The sequence below is a fragment of the Notamacropus eugenii genome, chromosome 3, assembly GCF_028372415.1.
Source record: "Notamacropus eugenii isolate mMacEug1 chromosome 3, mMacEug1.pri_v2, whole genome shotgun sequence".
NCBI lineage: Eukaryota > Metazoa > Chordata > Mammalia > Diprotodontia > Macropodidae > Notamacropus > Notamacropus eugenii.
In genome coordinates this window covers 96,012,593-96,036,798 of record NC_092874.1, presented here as the reverse complement: position 1 = coordinate 96,036,798, position 24,206 = coordinate 96,012,593, and the positions used below count along the sequence as shown (strand labels likewise).

The following is a 24,206-nucleotide window of genomic DNA, read 5'->3' as shown; positions in this document are numbered from 1 at the left end:
TCATGCAAAGCATCTTTTCTTGCAAAATATTGCAAAAAATGCAAGAAAAATAAGGTAGAAAAAGCATACTTCAGGGTTCATCACTTCTTTCTCTAGAGAAGTCTGACATTTTTCATTATGAGTATTTGGAATCATCTTGGATCATTTTATTGGTAGAGTAGCTAAGTCTTTCACATTTGATCATTGTTACACTGTTGCTATTACTATGTACAATGTTCTCCTGGTTTTGTTCACTTCAGTTTGTATCAGTCTTTCCAAATTTTTCTGAAACCATCTTGCTTGTCATTTTTTATAGCGCAATACTACTGCATCGCAGTCATATACTACAATTTATTCAGTCATTCTCCAACTGAAGAGCTTCTCCTCAGTTTCCAATTCTTTGTTGCCACAAAAAAGAGTTGATATAAAAATTTTTGTATGAATAATTTCTTTTGCCTTTTCCCTGATCTCTGGGATACAGACCTAGTAGTGACATTGCTGGATCAAAGTGTATGTAAAGTTTTATAGTCTTTTGGGCGTAATTCCAAATTGTTTTCCAGAATGGTTGAACTAGTTCACAACTCCACCAATAGTGCATTAGTATCTCAATTTTTGCATATCCCTTCTACCATTTCTCATTTCCTTTTCTGTCATGTTAGGCAATCTCATAGGTGGAAACTCAGAGATGTTTTAATTTGTATTTCTCTAGTCAATAGTGATTTATAATATTTTCTTATACGACTATTGATAACTTCAATTTCTTCTTTTGAAAATTGCTTATTCATATCCTTTGACTATTTGTCAATTGGAGAATGACTCTTATTTTAATATATTTGGCTCACATCCCTATATATTTGAGAAAGGAGACCTTTATCAGAGAAATTTGCTATAAATTTTCCCTGTGATCTTTTGATTTCCTTCTAATTTTGGCTTCAGTGGTTTTGTTTGTGCAAAAGCTTTTCAAGTTCACGTTATTAAATTTATCCATTTTACTTCCAGTAGTCTTCTCAGTCTCTCATTTAATCTTGTCCATAAATCTGATAAGTTAATTTTTTCCATGTTCTTCTTATTTGTTTATGGTATCAGGAAACTGAAAAAATGGAGACTGGGATTCTAATTAAGAGACTCTTGCAAAAGTTCAGGTAAGAAGTGAGTAGTGCATATTGGCACACCAGCCCAGGACCACTTTTGCTTCCTAGTCTCATATGCAATAGCTCTTATCAGAAAGAACTTGACTTGTGTGATCAGCTGAATCTAGCGAGAAAAATAATCCTTTCTCACTCACAGTGAGGGGAAAAGGAAACTGCAAAAGTTTGCAGCGAGGGCTGAGGTGAAACTCTGGTGGAGTACAAACGCATTTATCTCTGTTGTGTGACCTGAACAATGATGCACAAATTTCGTGCTCTGCTGAAATGCATCTCTGCCACTTCCTGGCCATGAGTCCTTCTCTCACACAGGTAATTTACAGCATTTAATTTTTAGTCCATACCACAAAATCAGGGCCAACATCCCCAGTAGCTTATAGTAAATTGTACTCTGTCCTCTGCCCTCTTCTTACCCTCTGTTTTACTAGGTGATTTGTCAGGATTGAAAAGGTTTATCTCTATGTAGATAACTCACTAATCTATATAGCCAAACTTTGTCCCTCTCCTGAACAACTATAATCAAGAACAATGAAATCCCACCATCTGACCACAACCTCCTATCATTCCATCTCTTGCTATGTCTCATTCCTCCTAAAACTACTATTCCTCCCTTCTGTGATCTGCAAGCATTCAACCTCTCATATTTTGCTAGATCATTGTTCCTGCTCTAGCTACATTCTTCATTCTCAATCTCAACCCCCTAGTGAGACTGTTCACGTCTATGCTCTAATCTCTTGACTTCTTTGTTCTCCTGGCTTATACATGGATCATAATTTGTTTACTTGAACCCTGAATAGCTCCCACCATTGGTCTCTGATGCTCGTACTTATGTGCTGAAGCTGAGGGGAGCTCTAGAATGTTGTACAACCTTGCTTAATAGATCCATTACAAGTTTATGTTATTGAATCTCAACTGAACCGTCACAATCATGAGGCAATCCACTCATTATTTCCTAAATGATTCCCTATTTCACCATCCACAGTTATTGTTCTAAAACTTCTGTTCACAAGTCTCCCACACAATCCTTTCCCTCACCGTTTCAGCTGAGGTAAGAATTTCCTCATATGACCTCCTTCACAATTCCTTGACATCATTCACTACTATTTTTTCTTTAATTCTAGCGAGTCAAAAGAAGAGATGGTCCTGTCCCCCAAAATCAATTTCTCCTTATCCCCTCCTATATCTCTCTTTTCTCTTTCTCTGTCAAACTCCTTGAAAAAACCATGTACATCAGCTGTGAGTGGTGGCCCTGCCCTCTGCCTAAAGCACCTGGGGGAGATCTGATTCTCAGTCTTGAGCATGAGCCTGGGATGAGGAGGAGGAGCGCTGCAATGGTGGAGCTGGAGGCAGTTTTGGAGAAGGCATTCTACTTTCAGATTCTGGGAAGAAAATTTTTGGTTGCTCCCAGACCAGTGTGCAGACCAGAAGAGGATTAAACTTCTCTCCCTTGATTGTGCCAACTTGGAGGAACTGAGAACTTACAAGTCCCCAGAGAATACCCTCCTCTTGACAAAGGACTGAAAAGTCAAGTAACTGGGGAAACCCCTCCAAAAAAGAAAAATTATAAGAGTATAGAAGGTAACTTTCCTGGTGAACAGGTATTTTCTTCTATCCTTTCATATGAGGAAAAACAATGTATAACATCAGAGGAAGTCAAGGCTTCCAAAACCTCCAAAATAAATATGCAATGATCTCAGACTATGGAAGAGCTCCAAAAGGATTTTGAAAATCAAATGAGAGAGGTGGAGAGAAAATTGGGAAAAGAAATGAGAGCAATGCAAGAAAATTGTAAAAAGAAAGTCAACAGTTTGCTAAAGGAGAACCAAGAAAATGCTGAAGAAAATAACACCTTTAAAAATAGGCTAAGTCAATTGATAAAAGTGGTCCAAAAAGCCAATGAGGAAAAGGATGCTTTAAAAAGCAGAATTACTCAAATGGAAAAGGAGGTTCAAAAACTCACTGGAGAAAATAGTTCCTTAAAAATTAGAATGGAGCAGATGGAAGCTAATGACTTTATGAGAAACCGAGAAATTACAAACAAAATCAAAAGAATGAAAAAATGGAAGATAATGTGAAATATCTCAATGTAAAAACAACTGACCTGGAAAATAGATCCAGGAGAGATAATTTAAAAATTATGTGACTACCTGAAAGCCATAATCAAAAAAGGAGCCTAGACATCATCTTTCATGAAATTATCAAGGAAAACTGCCCTGATATTCTAGAACCAGAGGGCAAAATAAATATTGAAAGAATCCACTGATCACTCTCTGAAAGACATCCAAGAAAAGAAACTGCTAGGAATATTGTAGCCAAATTTCAGAGTTCCCAGGTCAAGGAAAAATATTGCAAGCAGCTAGAAAGAAACAATTCGAGCATTGTAGAAATACAATCAGGATAACGCAAGATCTAGCAGCTTCTACATTAAAGAACTGAAGGGCTTTGAATGTGATATTCCAGAAGTCAAAGGAACCAGGATTAAAATCAAGAATCACCTCCCCAGCAAAACTGAGTATAACACTTCAGGGGATAAAATAGCCATTTAATGAAATAGAGGACTTTCAAGCATTCTTGATAAAAAGACAGAACTGAATAGAAAATTTGACTTTCAAACACAAGAATCAAGAGAAGCACAAAAGGTAAACAGGAAAGAGCAATCATAGGGGACTTTCTAAAGCTGAACTGTTTACATTCCTATATGGAAAGTAAATACTTGTAACTCTTGAGACTTTTCTCAATATTTGGGTAGTTGGAGGGATTGTACACATACAGAAATGCACACATGCACACACAGACACTCACACACACACACACACACACACACACACATATATAGACACACACACATATAGACAGAGAGCACAGGGTGACTTGAATAAGAAGGGATGATACCTGAAAAAATAAAATTAAGGGGTGAGAGAGGAATATATTGGAAGGAGAAAGGGAGAAATGGAATGAGGCAAATTATTTCTCACATAAAAGAGGCAAGAAAAATCTTTTTCAATGGAGGAGAAAAAGGAGGAGTTGAGAGGAAAAAATGAAGTTTACTCTCTTCACATTTAGGTTAAGGAGGGAATAACATACTCAACTAGGTATGAAAATCCATCTTAAACTATAGAAAAGGAGGAAAGAAGGGTACAAGTGGGGTGGGGGGATGATAGAAGGGAGGGCAAATTGGAGGAGGAAAATAGAAGTAAACACTTTTGAGGAGGGCAAGGTCAAAAGAGAGAATAGAATAAATGGGGGACAGGATAGGATGGAGCAAAATATAGTTAGTACTACACAACACGACTTATATAAGTGTTTTGCAAAACTACATATATATACCTTATATTGAATTGCTTGCCTTCTCAGTAGGGTTGAATGAGGAAGGTGGAAGAGAGAGAAGTTGGAACTCAAAGTATTAGGAACGAATGTTGAGAATTGTTTTTGCATACAACTGGGAAACAAGAAATACAGGTAATGGGGTATAGAAATTTATTTTGCCCTACAAGAAAAGAGAGAAGATGGTGATAAAGGAAGAGAGGAGTGTGATAGAAAGTAGGGCTTATTGGTAGATGGGATGATCAGAATGAAAGGCATTATGGCTTGGGGGAGAGGAGAGAGGGGAGAAAATTTGGAACTCAAAATTCTGCGAAAATGAATGTTGAAAACTAAAAATAAATAACCATTAAAAAATAAGCATTTACACATTGGAAATCAAAAAAGAAATCCATACACACTTGGTTACCTCCACTTATTCTCTAATCACTCTCTTCTTAACCCCTTTCTGTCTGTCTCCTGATTTCATCTCCCAATTGAAACTGATTTTTCAGATATTTTGATGATCTCTTAATTGCCAAATCCAATGGTCTTTTTCATCTTTATTCTTTCAGGCTCTCTGCAGATTTTGACAATGTTGATCACTCCATTGCTGTAAAGGTTCTTTTCTCTCTTTGTTTTCATGACACTGCTCTCTGTTAATCATCCTTTTACCTGTCTGACTATTCCTTTTCAGTCTCTCTAGGCTCTGTCTTCTCACCACACTTTCTCATATTTCTTAACTGTTGAACTACTATCTCCGCACCAATGATTTCCAGATCTAGAGGTACAGTGTTAGTCTTTCTGCTGGGTTCTTATCCCCCATCATGACCTGATTATTGAACATTTTGAATGGGATGTCCTATAGATCTCTCAAATTCAGTACATAATTATCTTCTCCCTATTCTATCCCCTCATTTAGTGTAAATATAAGGTTATTAGAAGACCATTTAATTCGGATGCCATAAGAGATTTGGGAAACTACTAATTTATTGCTCAGAAAAATAGTACAGAAAACACCACTCGGCGTGTATTTTCTAAACTGTCAGAAATTAATCTTTCATAAATTCCTAATGTAGTTGCAATAAGACACAGTACTTGGAAATGGAGTCATAAACTTAGTTCTAAAGAGGAGTTATAAGTATCGAAATCACAATAGACAAAGAAGATTAAATGACAAAAAGGTGAAAAAGAGCTTACGCCCTTGCACAGTGCTGCATATGGATGGCCTATACCACAGAAAATCATATGCTCCTTGAGGAAGCATAATGGGAAGCTTGGACTGGTCATGTGACCAAACTAATACAGCATTGACTGAATTAAGAAAGATATCTTGCTGCAAAACCTTAACTGGTTGGCTTTGGAATTTGTGCAGTTTGAAGGCTGCATATCCTGAAATCACACAGCAAGAATGGTTTAAAATGATTGTGTAAATGATGAGGCATAAACCAGTTAATCTGTCCTAAAGAGATCCTACATTTCCATAGTCCATTTCATCCTGAAGGGGAGATATCTCGTATTTTCATGATATATATGGCCAGATTAATACAAAGGCTGACAGAGGGAGGATCAAAAAACTTCATGAAGATGTAGAGGTCATAAACTAATTAAGCAAAGGTATAATATTCCATAAAGAGTTGAGGACACAACTAATCTGTACTGATTTAAAATGGAAACAGCTTGATTATGAACAGTTGTTACAAAGAGTAAGATGGTTTGAGAATGAGTCCAGATCTGCAAAGAGTGGTCTAACTTAGTAAAATATAGTCTAAACTAGTTCCAAGGCACTTTCTTGTATACGGACCACAAGATGTTAATAATGAAAAAGAAAAGTGGCTATCGTTGTTCATTCAGTCAGTCTTCAAGGTGGGAGTTTACAGAAAGCCTACTGAAAATTAGAAAAGGAGTCGAAATGATTCCACTTTGATAAGGAAAAGTTCAGGAACTAGAGGTCGCAATACCCTGATGCAAAAAGGTCACCAGCTGACTGAAGCCAAGGAATCAGAACACTTTTCCATTACAGTTATTTTTAAATGACTACCACTTTCTAGAGAATAATAATAGCTCTAGAGGATATAGTACTCTAGAGGATACCTGGGTGTTAGTGATTTACAAGCTAATGGCCAAGGAAGTGGGTTCAGAAGACAGAACTGGACCAAGGAAAGGTATAGACTTGGATCTGGAAATTCTCCAGAGCTAAAACTCCTTCTCCTGTCAGGCTTATCCCTAAATTCCCTTCAAAAAGGACAAAGCCTCCATTCAATCCTCCAAATGGATGCTTAATTGATATTTCTAAAACACAGATCTGATGATGTCACACCATATTCAAACATTTTAGTATCTCCCTATTACTTTTAACAAACTCCTCTATTTTACAGATGAGGCTCTGAGAGGTTAAGATACTTACCTTGTATCACATAGTTAATAAGTGCCTACTCTAGGATTTAAACATCCATCTCCTATCTGATAAGATATTTTACATTAATGGATGAGCCATGCTGGGCACTTTTATTTTTGAAAATGATCATTTCTTACTCAAAGGAATGAATTAATTGTGGTTGAACTTTAGGCATCCATTGATGAAACAGAGAAAAGATTCTTAGAGATTATCTAGTCCAACTTCACATGTGAAGAAACTGAGGCTTAGGTAGTTGGCCTGATTTCTTCTAAGTCCCACAGGATGAGAGGCAGTCTCCTGATCTCAGTGAACTCCATGTTATGCAACATGGACTCAGTTCATGAAAGAGCCACAGTTTGACTCCTAGCTGTAGTCATTATCTCTAACCTGCCCATTCTCTGTCAATATTTATAACACCAAGAGGAATCACACAGTTCAAAGTTTCCATTATTTATTTAAACTCTATTTTTTTAATGTTTCAGGTAAACATGAGAGGAAGAAACGTAGCAAGAGGTGAGGACAACCTTTATGGTAAGGAATATTTTTGAAAGGGCATAAATGTCCATTTTCTGCTCAAATATTGGGTGGTAGGAACAGTCTAGGCAGTTATGGTGTCCCACCTCTACCCTCCTCCAGTGCTGTAACTCACAGGAACCACTGACTGCTTCTGGAGGGAGAAGGGTTCTGATTAGCATGCTCTCTGCCAGCTCAGATGTTTGAGAGATATTCAAGGTTAGTAACACAGGCAGCTAGATGGCACAGAGAATAGAGTGATGAGTCATGAGACAGGAAGACCAGAGTTCAGTTGTGACCAGAGTAGTTGTTTGGTCTTGGGAAAGTCACTTAACTTCTGTTTGCTTAATTTTTTCAATTCTAAAATGAGGACAATAATAGTGTCCTTGTTTGTTGTGAAGATCATATGAAATAATATTTGTAAAATACTTGGGAAATATTTCACCACAGAAGCTGGTGTCACCAGTTAGCAACACAGAAAGTTTAAGAGCTGGTAGGGCTTCATTTAACAGATAAGGACACCCAAGTTCAGAGAGGGGAGGGGATTCAAAAATCAAGGTTACACTCGGTGTCAGTGGCAGAACTAGGTCTGGAGTCCAGGCTCACAGCATGGAGCATTACTGAAAGGGGCAAGCCTGAGTAGCAAGGGCAATACTGGGACCCTGGGTGAGGGCACTGAGAAGGGGGCAGAGGAGCCAACTCTAAGGGCAAGTTCTCACAGTGAGTGTTCTATTGTTAAATTGTCTTGTTAAGTGGAAAAATTCAAAGAAATAATGGCCACTCCCTGCAGACTCAGGAGAGGAGAGACAGCTCCTGAAAGAGCCCAAGCTGAGGCTGCTCCTGGTAAAGAAAACAGGAACTGGGGGAAGTGCAACAGGGAACAGCATCCTGGAGAGTGTGTTTGTGACCAAGCTTGGGAAAATGCCAAGTAACCAGGATCTGCAGCAAAGGGAGCCACAGGTGGAGCACTGAGGAAATCAAAGCACCAGCAGCCCTGATATCTTTGACCTAGGGGTGTCTACTGAAGACCTAAGTTCTCAAGAAATTGTTCAGTGTAATATCTTCTCCTCCCTGGAGCCACATACACTGATCCTGGTGACCCAGATGGGCCACTACCCTAAGGTGGACCAGGACACCATGATAAGGGTGAAGGAGATCTTTGGAAATGATATCATGAAGCACTCAGTCATTGTCATCACCTAGGAGTGACTCCTTGCAGGATTACATCCAGTTCACAGAAAACAAGCCCTGAAAAAGCAAGTTATGCATTGTGGGGGCTGGGTTTGTGTCTTCAATAGTCAGGTCAAAGGGAAGGAACATGAAGAGCAAATGAAGGAACTAACAGATATGGTGGTGAGCCTAGTACCAAGGATTAGAGGCATGCACTGTACCAATGAGATATACAGCCTAGTGGGAGAATTTCAGTGGACCAGCCAGAAGGGGAGGCTCAAGAAAACTGCAGAGATACTGGCTGAGTATAAGAAGCAGACAAAGAGGTTTCAACCATTACGGGCAAGAGCCTTCCTGAGGTGAGCAGTCACAGATCTGTGTGAATCAAGAAAATACCACTAGTATTATGGGCATTCAGCATTGCCATCTTTAGCATCTTCCTCCTGTGGCTAGTAATCCCCAGCAGGCTTTATAATCATTGGTTTGTTATAGTTATTGTATCTCTTGTATTATTGATGCCCGTTAGGGATTAGTGCTTCAGTATCATTTAACAAATTAATATCATTTAGCTTTTATGAAGAAATATTTACAGAGATGACAAAGCAAAGGCAGACATTACAAGGCCTTTCTTCCCAATAATTTGAGGGGGCATACTTTCCCCTCTAATAGCTCAGTTCTTGAGATTCACCTCAAAACTGTTTCTATCAAACATTTTCACCACTGTGTTCTCTTCTGAATATGGAAGCCAATGGATGAATCATGATCACTCTCTCTTTGGTGTATTAGATCACCTGCTGTGCCAGTCAAACAATTATCACTCAGGATTCTGATCCCCAACTATGTCAGCTGTCTGCAAAATGTGGCATGGACTCCAGCTCCCAGACCTTTGATATCTCCCTCTCCTAGCCTTTCAAATTTCACAAGTTTGCCACCTACTCTGAAACTCTTTCATCCAAGACTAAGAAAGGACAAAGTGGCAAAGAATATGAGCCGCATGAGATCAGGAGAGGAGCCAGGTATGTTCCTATTGCTATACTTCTCTTGGGAATTGCAGGGCCATGCACTCTCAGGTTCATGAATCAGAGATGGGCTCAGGTCCCTCTCTTACCTGGAGGAAGCTTATAGCAACTCATCACCCTTGAAAACGAAAGAGGAAAAGGACTGAACTGCCCATTCAGCAGTCTTTTGTACACACTCTCATATACACCTCAGCAGCATATAAAAAATTTATCTCTTCACCATATGGTTAATGGAGCAGAAACAGAATTCCTAAGCATGCTCCAAAGTCCATGTGGGGAATTATCTCATACTGAACATGCTAGACAGGCTCACAAGGACTGAGCTCTCACTGACATATCTCCACTACAAAACCATTAGTGGTCTTGCATCTTCAGAGATACAAATTGAAGCCTATATGCTTCCAAGTGCTGTTGACACATGTGTTCCTTCTACATATGTTCTTTATGTATATCCAATCTTCCTATGGCATGTGTCTGTTGGCGAGCATGCCACAGGTTCATGGACAACATTATGTTTTGTTGCCACTTTTGTTATCAACTATTTCATTATAAATCTTTGCTTTGTACTAATTAGATCATCCAGCTATTATGGTGATAGTGGTGTGAGGATGGTCATGAGCTACAATTATAGGGGGACAGACCCACCAAGTACCAGGAACATGGCCTAGCCATTTGCTGTGAGTTGGCAGATGCTACAATGCTTTGAATCAGCTTTTATTTTTGTTGGCTTCAGAGCATCTAGGGACAAATTTAACAATCTCAGAGTTGTTTTAATTTGCATTAATTTTGTTATTAGTGATTTGGAACATTCTTTAATACATTGTTGATTATTTGTATTTCTTCTCTTGGTACCTACTTGTTTCTATCCTTTGATAGTAAAATGTAAGGTCGTATTTGATTGTAAACTCTTCATGAGCAAGGATTGACTTATTGTTTGTTCTTATATCTTGCAAAATGTGGCATGGCAGGTAGTATCTGCCTCTGGGATCAGGGTCCCATGTTGTTGGCAAGTTTAAGTAGGCTCAGGATGGAAACAGAGCAGGTCAATACTCTTTGTGTAGATCAGTAATGAGGAGTGGGAGCCTGTAAGTGTCCTTTATGCTTCCAGACTGTATGAGACAAGGAGACTGAGTCTTCAAAAAATAAACTTCATAGTCCATTAGTTTATATTAGTCTTTAGTAAAGCTGAAGAAACAAGAAAAGTAATTATTAATTATTAATTTCATTACTTTAATAAAAGGAAGGATGAAGGAACAAACTTGTGTGATTCATTCTGAAAGTGATAGGCATAAGACCTTCGCATCTCTCAGTCTTGGATGTAGCCAAATGATATTTTTTGCCTTCCTTTTTTGGTAGTTTTAAAAGTTGTTTTTATTTTTCAATTAAGAAACATTTATCTTCTTTCCTGCCCTCTTACTGTCTTGACCCTTTGAAAAAGAAAGCAAAACAAAGCCCTTATAACAAATATTTATAGTCAAGGTAAACAAATTCCTACATGTAGTCTCTTTTCAAAACTGTATGCCTAATTCTATATCTTGAACCTACCATTTCTTTGTCAGAAGGTGGATAGCATATTCCATCTCTGGTCTTCTGGAATCTAATTGTTCATTGCATTGATCACAGTTCTTAAGTTTTTCAAAGTTGTTCATCTCTACAATGTTGTTCTTACTATACGTTGTTCTCCTAGTCTAAGCTCACTTTGTTTTATATCAATTCATACAAGTTTTTCTTTTTTATTATTATTTTATTTGTTTTCAGTGTTTTACAATCACTTTCATATAACTTAGATTTTCTCTCCCCTCCCCATCCTTTCCCTCTCCTTCCCTCCTCCCTACCCAAGTTGGCATACAATTTTACGTAGGTTCTACACGTATATTCATATTAAATACATTTTCACCTTAGTCATGTTGCATAGAAGAATTAAAATGAATGGGAGAAATCATAAAACAAACCAAAATGTAATACAAAAGAAAATAATCTGCTACATTCTGTGATCGAATTCCATAGTTCTTTCTCTGGATGTGGAAGGCATTTTGCCTTAAGAGACCATTGGTAATATTTTAAGTCCTTGCATTGCAATGAAGTTCTAAGTCTACCAGAAAAAAAATCCTTGCACACTGTGGTTGTTGCTTTTTATAAAGTTCTCCTGGTTCTGCTCCTTTCACTCAGTATCAGTTCATAAAAATCTTTCCAGGCCTCTCTGAAGTCTTCCTGTTCATCATTTCTTAGAGCACAATAGTATTCCATTACATTCATATACCACAGCTTACTCAGCCATTCCCCAATTGATGGGCATCCCCTTGATTTCCAGTTTTTGGCCACCATCAGGAGTGTTCCTATGAATATTTTTGTACATGTGGGACCCTTTCCCATTTTTATGATCTCTTGGGGATACAGTCCTAGAAGAGATATTGCTGGGTCAAGAGGCATGCACATTTTTGTAGCCCTTTGGGCATAGTTTCAAATTGCTCTCCTGAATGGTTGAACCAGCTCACAGCTCCACCAACAATGAATTAGAGTTCCAACTCTCCCACATACAAGTTTTTCTCCCAGAGTTCCTCTGAAACCATCCACTTCATCACTACTCATTACACAAGAGTGTCCACATGCATTTATAATTTGTTTAGACATTCCTTAATTGATGTTGATGTTATTGTTGCTGCTTAGTTGTGTTCAGCTGTTCATGACCCCATTTGAGGTTTTCTTGTCAAAGACATTGGAACCTAAAACAATCAGCAAGCATTATTTGTAATGGTGATAAGCTAAAAGCCTTCCCAATAATAACAAGTGTGAAACAAGAATCCCCCCCCATCACCAATATTATTCAATATTGTATTGGAAATCCTAGCAATAGCAACAAGAGAAGAAAAAGAAATAGAAGGAACCAAAGTAGGAAATGAAGTAGTAAAACTATGTCCTTTTGCAGACAATATGATGGAAAATCCTTAAGACTAAACTAAAATGTTAGTCAAAATAATTAGTAATTTTAGCAATGTAGTATGATATAGAGTAATTCCACATAAATTATCAGCATTAATATATGTCACAAATAAAACCCTGTAAGAAGAGCTAATAAGAGATAATCATTTAAAGTATCTCTGGATAGTAGAAAATACCTGGGAATGTAACTGCCCAAACAAACCCAGGAACTAGATGAACAAAAATGTTTTTAAAAAACGGCGAAATCAGATTTAAATAATCAGAGAAATAATAATTGCTCATAGGTAGACAGGGTCAATATAACAAAAATTACTGTTTTACCTAACCTAATTTATATATGCTATGCCATCCCAAATAAATTACCAAACAATTATTTTATTGAGTTAGAAAATATAATGACAAAATTCATTTGGAAGAACAAAAAGTGAAGAATATCATAAGAACTAATGGAAAAAATGTAAAGGAAGGAGGTTTAGGAGTACCACATCTTAAAGTATAGTATGTTAGTAATTATCAAGACTATCTGGTACTAACTAAGAAGTAGAAAGATGGATGAGTGGAACAGAGTAGGCATGCAATTTACAGTAGGAAATGACTATTTCTTTTTATTTGACAAGTACAAAGACTTAAGTTTTGGGGATAAGAATTTATTATTTGGCAAAAAAAAAAAAAAGAATTTGTTGGAAAAACTAGAAAGCAATATGGAAGAAATTAGGCATAGATTAATATCTTACACCATTTACCAAAATAGGTTAAAAATGGATAAATGTAAAGAGAGATATTACAAGAAAATTTGAAAAACATGTATCATATTACCCATCAGACTTATGGATAGGTAAACAATGTATGAATAAACAATAATGAGCACGGTGAGATGCAAAATCGATAATTTCAATTACATCAAATTAAAAGGGTTTTATACAAATAAAATAGTTATAGCCAAAATCAGGAAGACAGAAGAAAATTGAAGGGGTGTGCTTTATAGAAAGTTTATCAGATAAAGGTATCTTGGCTCAAATACATAAAGAACTTTGTCAAATCTATAAGCATAAAAGTCATTCTACAATTATTAGATGGTCAAAGAATATGAACAAAGGTCCCTGCCATGGCAGGACCAAGTAATAAGCCCTGGGTGCTCTGAGGCAGTGGCTGCATTGTGGAATCTTGGGCATATCAGTCCAGGATGGGAGTCTGGCAAAGCTCAGCAAGTGAGAGCAGTCAAGCCTCAGATATCTGCAGCAGCTGCTCCTGAGACTATCAGCCTGCAGATTCAATGTCTGTAAGTCACCTACTTGAACTTCCAGGAGCCAAAATGGCAGAGTGATCAGGAAATGCTTTCTTCCCCTCCTCATTTTGACCTTGAAAGAACTATAAAGTATTTTCTCAGAGAAATCCTGGAATAGTGGGATCAACTGAAGGGGTAAACAGGCTCTTTGCACCTGAGGCTAGGAAAATCGTTAATCAGGATCCCTATTGCTGTGACTGAAGGGGACCAGTGCAGGACCAGAGCTGTCCCAAACAGCCCCACCTCAGCAAACCTTGAGGAGATTCTAAGCCCCAGAGGGTGGAGTCTGCAATCGTCAACACCAGGACCACAGGCATGCCTCAGCACCCAGGGGAATCAGGAAGACACTAGAGCAGCTGGGATCACCAATTGCTGAGATTGCCTATGCTCTAGCTCAGCAGAGGAGAACTCTTGGGCCAGACCACCCCTACCAGAATCTCAGACAAAGCAAAAGTAGAAACAGATCTAATCAAAAGAGATAAGGAAGGAAAGTATATTGTGCTAAAAAGCATCATAGACAATGAAGCAATATCATTACAAATCACATATACTCCAAGTGGTATAACATCCAAATTCTTAGAAGAGAAGTTAAGGGGGTTACAGGAAGAAATCGACATAAAAACTATACCAGTGAGGAACCTCAACCTCCCCCTCTCTGGACTTGAGAAATCTAACCTCAAAATAAATAAGAAGTTAAGGAGGTGGATAAAACTCTGGATAAGGGAGATATGATAGATCTCTGGAAAAATTGAATGGGGATAGAAAGGAATATACTTTTTCTCTGTGGTACATGGCAAATATACAAAAATTGACCATGTACTAGGCCATAAAAAAAATACAGTCCAGTGCAGAAAGGTAGAGATAGTGAATACATCATTCTCAGATCATAATGCAATAAAAATTATGTGTAATAAAAGGCCATGGAAAGATAGATCAAAAATTAATTGGAAACTAAATAATCTAATCCCAAAGAATGAGTGGGTTAAACAACAAATCATAGATACAATCAACAACTTAATTCAAAAGGATGAGTATAATGAGACAACCTACCAAATCCAATGGGATAGTGCAAAAGCAGTTCTTAGAAGTTTTATATCTTTGAATGACTACATGAATAAAATAGAAAAAGAGGATGTCAATGAATTTGACATGCAGCTGATAAAGTTAGAAAAAGAACAAATGGAAATCCCCAAGTAAATACCAAATGAGAAATACTGAAAACCAAAGGAGAGATCAATAAAATTGAAATTAAGAGAACGATTGAACTAATAAATAAAGCTAAGAGTTGGTTTTATGAAAAAGCCAATAAAATTTTTAAGCCTTTGGTCAATTTGATTAAAAGAAAGAAATAAGAAAAGCAAATTACCAATATCAAAAATAAAAAGGGTGAACTCACCTCTGAAGAGGGGGAAATTAAAACAATAATTAGAAATTACTTTGTCCAACTGTATGCCCATAAACTCAACAATCTAAATGAGATGGATGATTATTTTAAAAATATGAATTGCCCATATTAACAGAAGAGGAAGTTGTAAACTTAAATAACCCCACCTCAGAAAAAGAAATTGAACAAGCCATCAATGAACTCCCTAGGAAAAAGTCTCCAGGGCTGGATGGATTTACAAGTGAATTATATCAAACATTTAAAGAACAGTTAATTCCAGTACTATATAGACTGTTTGGAAAAATTGGGGAAAGAGTCCTCCCAAATTCTTTTTATGACACAATCATGGTTTTGATACCTAAACCAGGAAAAGCCAAAACAGAATAAGAAAGTTATAGAACAATTTCTCTAAATAATATAAATGCAAAAATTTTGAATAAGAGTTTAGCAAAAAGAATACAGCAACTTATCACAAGAATAATACGTTATGATCAGCTAGAATTTATACCAGGAATGGAGCATTGGTTCAATATTAGGAGAACAATTAGCATTGTTGATCATATCAACAACAAACCTAACAGAAACTACATGATTATCTCAATAGATGCAGAAAAAGCTTTTGACAAAATACAACAACCATTCCCATTAAAAACATTGGAGAGCATAGGAATAAATGGAACTTTCCAAAAAATAATAAACATTATCCACCTAAAATCTTCAGGGTATCTTACATGCAATAGAGATAATCTGGATGCATTTCCAATACTATCAGTGGTGAAGCAAGGATGTCTATTATCACCACTGTTATTCAATATGGTACTAGAAACGTTAGCTGTAGCAATAAGAGAAGGTAAAGAAATTGAAGGGATTAGAATAGGCAAAGAAGATACTGAGTTATCACTCTTTGCAGATGATATGATATACTTAGAGTATCCCAGAGAATCAAGTAAAAAACTACTTGAAATAATAAACAATTTTGGCAAAGTTACAGGTTACAAAGTAAACCCACACAATTCTTCTGCATTTCTAAATATTACTAACAAAGCCCAACAGCAAGAGACAGAAAGTGAAATTCTATTTAAAACTATGGTAGACACTATAAAATATTTGGCTGTCTATCTGCCAAAACAAACCCAGGCACTACATGAACGCAATTGCAAAACACTTTTTGCACAAATAAAGTCAGATCTAAATAAGTGGATCAACATCAGTTGTTCGTGGGTAGGCCAAGTCATTATAATTAAAATGACAATTCTATCTTAATTACTCTACTTATTTAGTGCAATACCAATCAAACTATCAGATAATTATTTTCTAGAGCTAGAAAAAATGATATCAAAATTCATCTGGAAGAACAAAATGTCCAGAATATCAAGGGAACTGATGAAAAGAAATGCTAGGGAACGTGGCCTAGCTCTATCAGATCTCAAATTGTATTATAAAGCAGCAATTATGAAGACTACTTGGTACTGGCTAAGAAACAGAGGGGTAGACCAGTGGAATAGTTTAGGTACTGAAGACACAGTAGTCAATGATTATAGCAATCTACTGTTTGCCAAACCCAAGCACCTCAGCTTTGGGATAAGAACTCACTGTTTGACAAAAATTGCTGGGAAAATTGGATAACATTGTGGCTAAAATTAGACGTAGACCAGTGTCTGCCACTGTACACAAGAATAAAGTCCAAATGAGTACTTCATCTAGGTATGAAGATTGATGCCATAAACACATTAGTGGAGATAATAGTGTATGTATCAAATTTATGAAGAATTGAAGAATTTTTGACTAAACAAGAGATAGAAAACATTATGAAGTTCAAAATAGATAATTTTGATTACAATAAACTGAAAAGTGTTTGCACAACCAAATCCAATGCAACCAAGATTAGGAAGGAAGCAGAAAACTGGGATAAAACTTTTGCAACTAGTGTCTGTAATAAAGGCCTCATCTCTAAAACACATAAGGAACTGAATCAAATGTACAAGAATACAAGTCATTCACCAATTGATAAATGGTCAAAGGATATGAACAGGCAGTTTTCAGAGGAAGAAATTAAAGTTCTCTAGAGTCATATGAAAAAAATGCTCTAAATCACTATCAGTTAGAGAGAGGCAAATCAAAACAACTCTGAGATGTCACATCACACCTATCAGATTGGCTAACATGACAAAAGAGGAAGATGATAAATGTTGGAGAAGATGTGGGAGAGTTGGAACACTAATTCATTGCTGCTGGAGCTGTGAGTTGATACAACCATTCTGGAGAGAATGGTTTGAACTATGACCAAAGAGCTAGAAAAATGTGCATACCCTTTGACCCAGGAGTACTGTTTCTAGGAGTGTATCCCCAAGAGATCAAAAAAATTGGAAAGGGTCCCACATGTACTAAAATATTTATAGCAGCTCTCTTTGTGGTGCCCAAAACCTGGAAATCAAGAGGATGCCCATCAGTTGGGGAATGGCTGAAAATATTGTGGTATATGAATGTAATGGAATGCTTTTGTTCTATAAGAAATGATGAACAAGAGGATTTCAGAGAGGCCTGGAAAGACTTATATGAACTGATGCTTAGTGAAAGGAGCAGAACCAGGAAAATTTGGTACACAACAACAACTACAGTATGTGGGGATGTTTTCTGGTTGACTTAGCACTTCATTGCAAGGCAAAGACTTAAAAAATTCCCAGTGATCTCTTAAGGCAAAATGCCTTCTACATTCAGAGAAAGAACTATGGAATTCAATCACAGAATGAAGCCGGCCATTTTCTTTTATATTATGTTTTGTTTTCTGATTTCTCCCATTCATTTTAATTCTTCTAGGCAACATGACTATGGTGAGGGTGTTTTTGGTAGGAATGTATGTGTAGAACCTATATGAAGTTGTATGCCATGTCAAGGAAGGAGTGGGGAGATAGGGGTGAGGAGGGAGAGAGAGGGGAAAAATCCAAGATATATGGAAGTGGTTGTAGAACACTGAAAACAAACAAAATAATATTTTAAAAAAATAAAGAAGTAAAAGATTTCACTTTTAAAAAAAGTCATATGAACAGTCTAGATTTATAAAACTAGAGTTGGAAATCTGCAGTTCTGTAATGACCAGGATATGTTTTGTCTTACTAGTTTAAGAGCACTGTGTTGGGAGAACAAACTGTTGTCTGCAGAGAAAAGCTTGATGTGAAAGTATTGCTATCCAGTGGACACATCGTTTTATGTCTCAAAGTTGGCTGTATAAAGTGGTAGTTAGAAAAGCAAAAAGACAGCTGCAAATTTTACACCTTTGATGTAGTGTATACCACACTACTTTCTTTTGGAAGCAAATAATATGCTATTGTCACTTAACAATTTCAGCATTGTACAAAATTGTTTTCATGAACAAATGGTTGGACAATACTAAGTGGCTGATTTGAAATGTGTTTTCCTTATTCATCCTGAGTCCATATTCTTCTCTTTTTGTTTTCAGTTTCATGTGCAATGTCATCTGGAAATTTCTATTTAATTCATTTTCATTTATTTTGATGTTAGGAGAATTGCAGAAACAGTTTGGTTGAAATAGTTTATCCCTTATTTTTAACATTCCTTGGCAAGTTTACACATGCTGAAACGATTCTTCAGGAGTTAGAGAGTGACTGTGCACTTAGAGATGTCCTGCAGTTCAGAAGTCATTCACAACTTTTCAGTATAAGTATTTGCTCCTTCCACTCAAAGAAGATCACCTCACCCATTACCACAAGCCCCAGGAATCTGGGTTGTTAAATAGCAGCAAGAATAGATAGTAAATTTAAAGGAGTCAACAGTGGGGGGGGGGGGGGTCCCACAAAAAAATCCAACTGCTTTGTGTGCAAAATTCATAAAAATTATAATACTGTGTAATTTCTCTGTGTGTTTATTTTTTAATTTTTAAAATTTTATTTATTTTCAGTGCTCTACAATCACTACCATGTAACTTAAAATATTTCCCCTCCCCCCTTCTACTCCTTCCCTCATCCATATCCCCTCACTCCCTGAGAGGGCATACAATTTTATGTTGTTTCTACACATACATTCCTATTAAATACATTTTCAACATAGGCATGTTGCATAGAAGAATTAAAATGAAGGGGAGAAATCAGAACACAAACCAGAACATAATAAAAAAGAAAATCATCTGCTACATTCTGTGATTGAATTCCATAGCTTTTTTTCTGGATTTGAAAGGCATTTTGCCTTAAAAGACCATTGGGAATTTTTTAAATCCTTGCCTTGCAATGAAGTGCTAAGTCAACCAGAAAAAGTCCTCACACACTGTAGTTGTTGCTGTGTACAAAGTTCTCCTGGTTCTTCTCCTTTCACTAAGCATCAGTTCATAAAAGTCTTTCTAGGCTTTTCTGAAATCTTCCTGTTTATCATTTCTTATAGCACAATAGCATTCCAAATTGGTTGAACTTTAACAGGGACAAATGTAAAATCTTACTTCTGTGTTCAAACAATGAGTTTCACAAATCTTACATGGAAAAGCATGGTTACATAGAATTTCATCTGAAAAAGATTTGGGGTAAGTAATAAATTGCAAATTTAATATGTCAACATTGTCAATTAGCTAACATCCTCTTACACTTCATTAAGAGAAAAATAGATCTAAGGTATATGGATGCAATAGTTGTCTGTCTCTACATTTTGATGCTTATAGCCATGATAATCATGGTTTTATCAAAAGCAAATGAAAGCTTATTCATACTTCCATTTCTTATGGACTAATATGTTCTTAAGACATGAGGAAATGCTACTGTGGAGTAGAGCAGTGCTGTCAAACTCAAATAGAAACAGATATTTCATCCCTGTGAACTGCTTAATGACTTAGAGAACCACAAATTTATACTATGCATGTGGTATTGTATTTTTGTTTATTTTGTTAATTTTCCCAATCATATTTTAATCTGTTTTAGGCTACACTTGGTAGTTTGGGGCCATGAATTTGACACCTCTGGAGAAGATTGGAAGTGGGAACGTTCATAATACTGATTTGTGAGTCATTGCAAAAAAATTTAAAGTCTTTACTAACTCTACCTTCCTTTCCAGGTGGTAGATATATGTGTGTGTGTGTGTGTGTATATATATATATATATATATATATATATATATATATATATATGTATATATATATATATATATATATAATGTTTTAAGTTTTGCCTTTTTGTTTAAGTTTCTCTTCCCTAGTGTTTTTCATTCTTTAGTCTCCACCTTTCTGATCAAAGATAGAGATGGTATGTACCACTTGCCCTGACCTCCTGATTCTCCCTTATTTGTAGTTTATTCTAAGCATCCTTGAGAAGGTTTTATTTTAAACTAGTGATAAAAGTCCTAAGTTCTGAGTAACACACTTGCCTTCTCTCTTTTACTCTATGGGAACTACCCTTGAGGGGAAAACCTGTATTTCAGCACTTTATACTAAACCCTTGAGGGTATAAGAAGCTATGCCCTGAGGGAGAACTTTTGAATCACTCAGAGATACTAGAGTGTAGTGGTTCTGACTGCCAAAGTACATTCTTAAGAGCCTACAAAACTCCTAAGAATCAAGAGTCTAGGGTTGAAGGTGACTGTTTGTACGCTTGTTCAGTGGCCTGCAGTGAACTGGATTCTCTGCTTATGGGCTAATACCTGCTCTTATTTATGTTAGAATTCAACCTTCATTTCCTCTATAATTGTAAGTGATTAATAGAGGTACTTTCTATACATCTTAATTCAAACTCTAATGCTGATTGGTTTGTCCATCAGGTACAACAAAAGCAACAAAGGTACTGTGTTGCAGTGAAAGAAAAATATACTTTTTGATGTTCCTATTAAATAATTGTGATAGGCACATCAAATCTGGGGTTGTTCAACATTGTTCAGATCTATATTTCCTTTTCTTTTTGTTGGATTTACCAAGTCCTGAAAGAGGAATGTTAAAAATCACCTATAATTATTGTTTCCCTGTCAAGGTCTTTTGGTATCTTTGTTAGCTTTTCCTTTAAGTACTTAGATTCCATATCATTTAGTATGTAGATATTTAACAATAATGTTGTATCATTAATTATGATGATTTGAAGCAAAATATTGTTTTCCTATTTCTAGTTAACTTACTTGGAATCATAATTACAATGCCAATTATTACATGCATTTTATGCCAGTTCTTCATTCTAATGCTGTCTGTAGTCTTTATGTGTTAAATGTTTTTCTTGTATGTAGCAAATTGCTGAGTTTCTGCTTTCTAATGTATTCACACTTTTTCTTTCATGTTATGGCACAGTAATCTATTAATATTCAAAGTTATTAAGTTCATGTTCTCCTTCACCATCAAATTCTGTTATATTCATTAATTTTCCTTCAGACCAGCACTAGGTCCCCAAGGTTTGTTATGCTTATGCTAAATTTCCCATTCTGTTCAGACTATGCAAAGCCCAATTTTCTGTTTTACTTTTCATCATGACTGCATTGTTTATGTCTCTGCAAAATGTTTTTAATTTAATGTAATCAAAATGATACATTTTACATTTTGTAATATGCTTTATCTCTGGTCCAAAATTCTCCCCTTATCCACAAATTTAATAGGTAAACTATCGCATGTTCCCCTGATTAGTTCATGGTATGACCCTTTATGTCTAAATCATGTATTCATTTTGATCTTATCTTGGCATATTGTGTGAGATATTGGCCTATATCTGGTTTTGACTCAACTGCTTTCCAGGTTTCCCAGAAATTTTTTGTCAGGTCATGAGTTCTTGTCCCCAAAGCTGGTATCTTAGCTTTTGTCAAACACTATGTTACTATGGCCTTCTCCTGCTGTATATTATGTACCTAATGTATTCCACTGATGCACCACAATTTCTTAGCCAGTACCAGATTGCTTTGATAATTATCAGTTTATAATATAGATCTGGTATGGCTAGACCACCATTATTTACATTTTTTCTTTAATTCCCTTGAGAGCTTTTACCTTTTGTTCTTCCAGATGAATTTTGTTATTATTTTTTCTAGTTAAATAATATAATTTTTCATACTTTGATTGGTATGGCACTGAGTAGGTAAACTGATATAGGAAGGATAGTCATTTTTTGTTATATTGACTTGGTCTACCCATGAGCAATTAATATTTTTCCATTTGTTCAGATCTGACTTTATTAGTGTGAAAAAGTGTTTTCTAACTGTGTTCATATAGTTTCTGGGTTTGTCTCGGTAGACTTTCAAATATTTTATTGTCTGTAGTTTTCTTAAATGAAATTTCTTTTTCTGTCTCTTGCTACTGGACCTTACTGGTAGTATATGGAAATGCTGACAATTTATGTGAGCTTATTTCATATCCTACAGCTTTGCTAAAGTTATTAAGAATTTCAATTAGGTTTTTTAGTAGATTCTCTAAGATCCTCAAAGTATACCATCGTATCATCTGCAAAAACTGATAGTTTTGTTTCCTCATCGCATATTCTAATTCTTTCAATTTACTCTGATCTTTTCATCCCAAGTTAGAAGGCTTCATTGTAGCAGAATTAATTGGTTAAGGCCATTTCCTGAGCTTTCTGAAGTGATGAGAACTTATCGGTTTTGAAGCAAAAGTGAAAGGAACACTTCAGATTGCTTTGTCACCTCAGTGAAGACAGTTTCTACTTCTCTAGAAGAAGGTGAGCCTGGTTAAGGGCTGGGAAATAGCAGTGGATGTTGGAAGATATTTAATGGATTAGAGGAGTTGGGGGACTGAACACAGGAAGAAAAGGAGCAGGGATTTCAGGTCTTGAGACTGTGAGAAAGAAAGTGGGAGTCAGTTTAATGCACATATTTAGCTAATTTCTCTTCCCTTTGAGGGATTGGCAGTATGCTTGTCTTCCATTTAATAACTTTCTTTCACACAGAACACTAAGAAAGAGATAGTCCTTATTGCAATGATTTTTAGAAAAAAAGTATTCTCCCCCATGATTATCCCACCCCTGAATGATGATCTAAGCCTGCATGTATTCACTGGTTCCCTGCACAGATGACAAATATGGATAGAATTTTGGAGTAGGAAGAGGTAGATTCAGATTCTATCCCAGGTATTCATAAGTTGTATGAACTCTTGGTCTCAGTTCCCTCATTTTTAAAATAAGGAATTTGGATTTGATTATTCCCCCAGCCCCCCCCCCCCAAAATATCTATGCTTCCTTGATGCATAATACAGATGAGTAGCATATGAATTCTGGCTTGCCCAGCTCTATCTCAGCTACTAAATGGCAGCTTTGTGCACAGAGGAGCCATGAAACCAGCCTGGGTTGGCCAAGAGAGCAAACTTGCCTTCTTCTCCATGGGTCAACTTTGCCCCAACCACCTGAGTGCTTCAGGAACAAGAGCATTAAAAGGAGAAAGGCTGACTGGTTGCCTGACTTCTTAGACTAAACCTCATAGGGTGCCTATATGTTGATATGGTGATAGCTGATCCAGAGCTTGGGGGAACACTCTACTTTCCATGTTAAAAACCTGAATTTTATCAATATAAATGAGATGTAATTGGGCCTGGGTGTGGGAGTGGAGACTGGTTCTACAAACCAAACTTATAATAGACTAATTGCTAAATTAGAATGATGAAAAATAAGAAATAGAAATCCTCAGAGCCAACAATTCCAGTGAGCAGTCTCACTCAAAAGAGGAAATTACAGCGCAGAATGTGTTTGGTGAGTACGGAATTAAGTGAAAGGAAGCAGGAGATTCTTTTTAAAAAGATGTTTCTGTTGATATCTTTGGTGTTTTCTTCACCTAGATTTCTCCTCACCTGCAAATCTACTTTCTCCTCTTGGCTTCCAGAGAACAAATCCTCAAATTAAATATATTAAAAAAGAAAAAAAACAGAGGAAGGAGGAATGAAAATCATCAAAACCAATCGACACATTGGGGAAAAAATGATATGTGTATTCTGACGTCTTTTTTTAAGGCCAAAATTGTTAGTTGATATTTCATATCATTCAGTTTTAATTGCTTTGTGGTGGTTGTTATTTCCATTTATTTTGATGTTGTTTTTCTTTTTGTATATATATATATATATATATATATATATATATATATATATATATATATATATATGGATGTTTGA

At 36.3% G+C, this 24,206-nt stretch overlaps 1 pseudogene; it reads left to right on the top strand.

Moving 5' to 3' along the window:
- Positions 1 to 8,118: 8,118 nt before the first annotated feature.
- On the top strand, positions 8,119 to 10,261 carry LOC140531832 (GTPase IMAP family member 1-like; annotated as a pseudogene).
- The last annotated feature ends 13,945 nt before the right edge of the window (positions 10,262 to 24,206 follow it).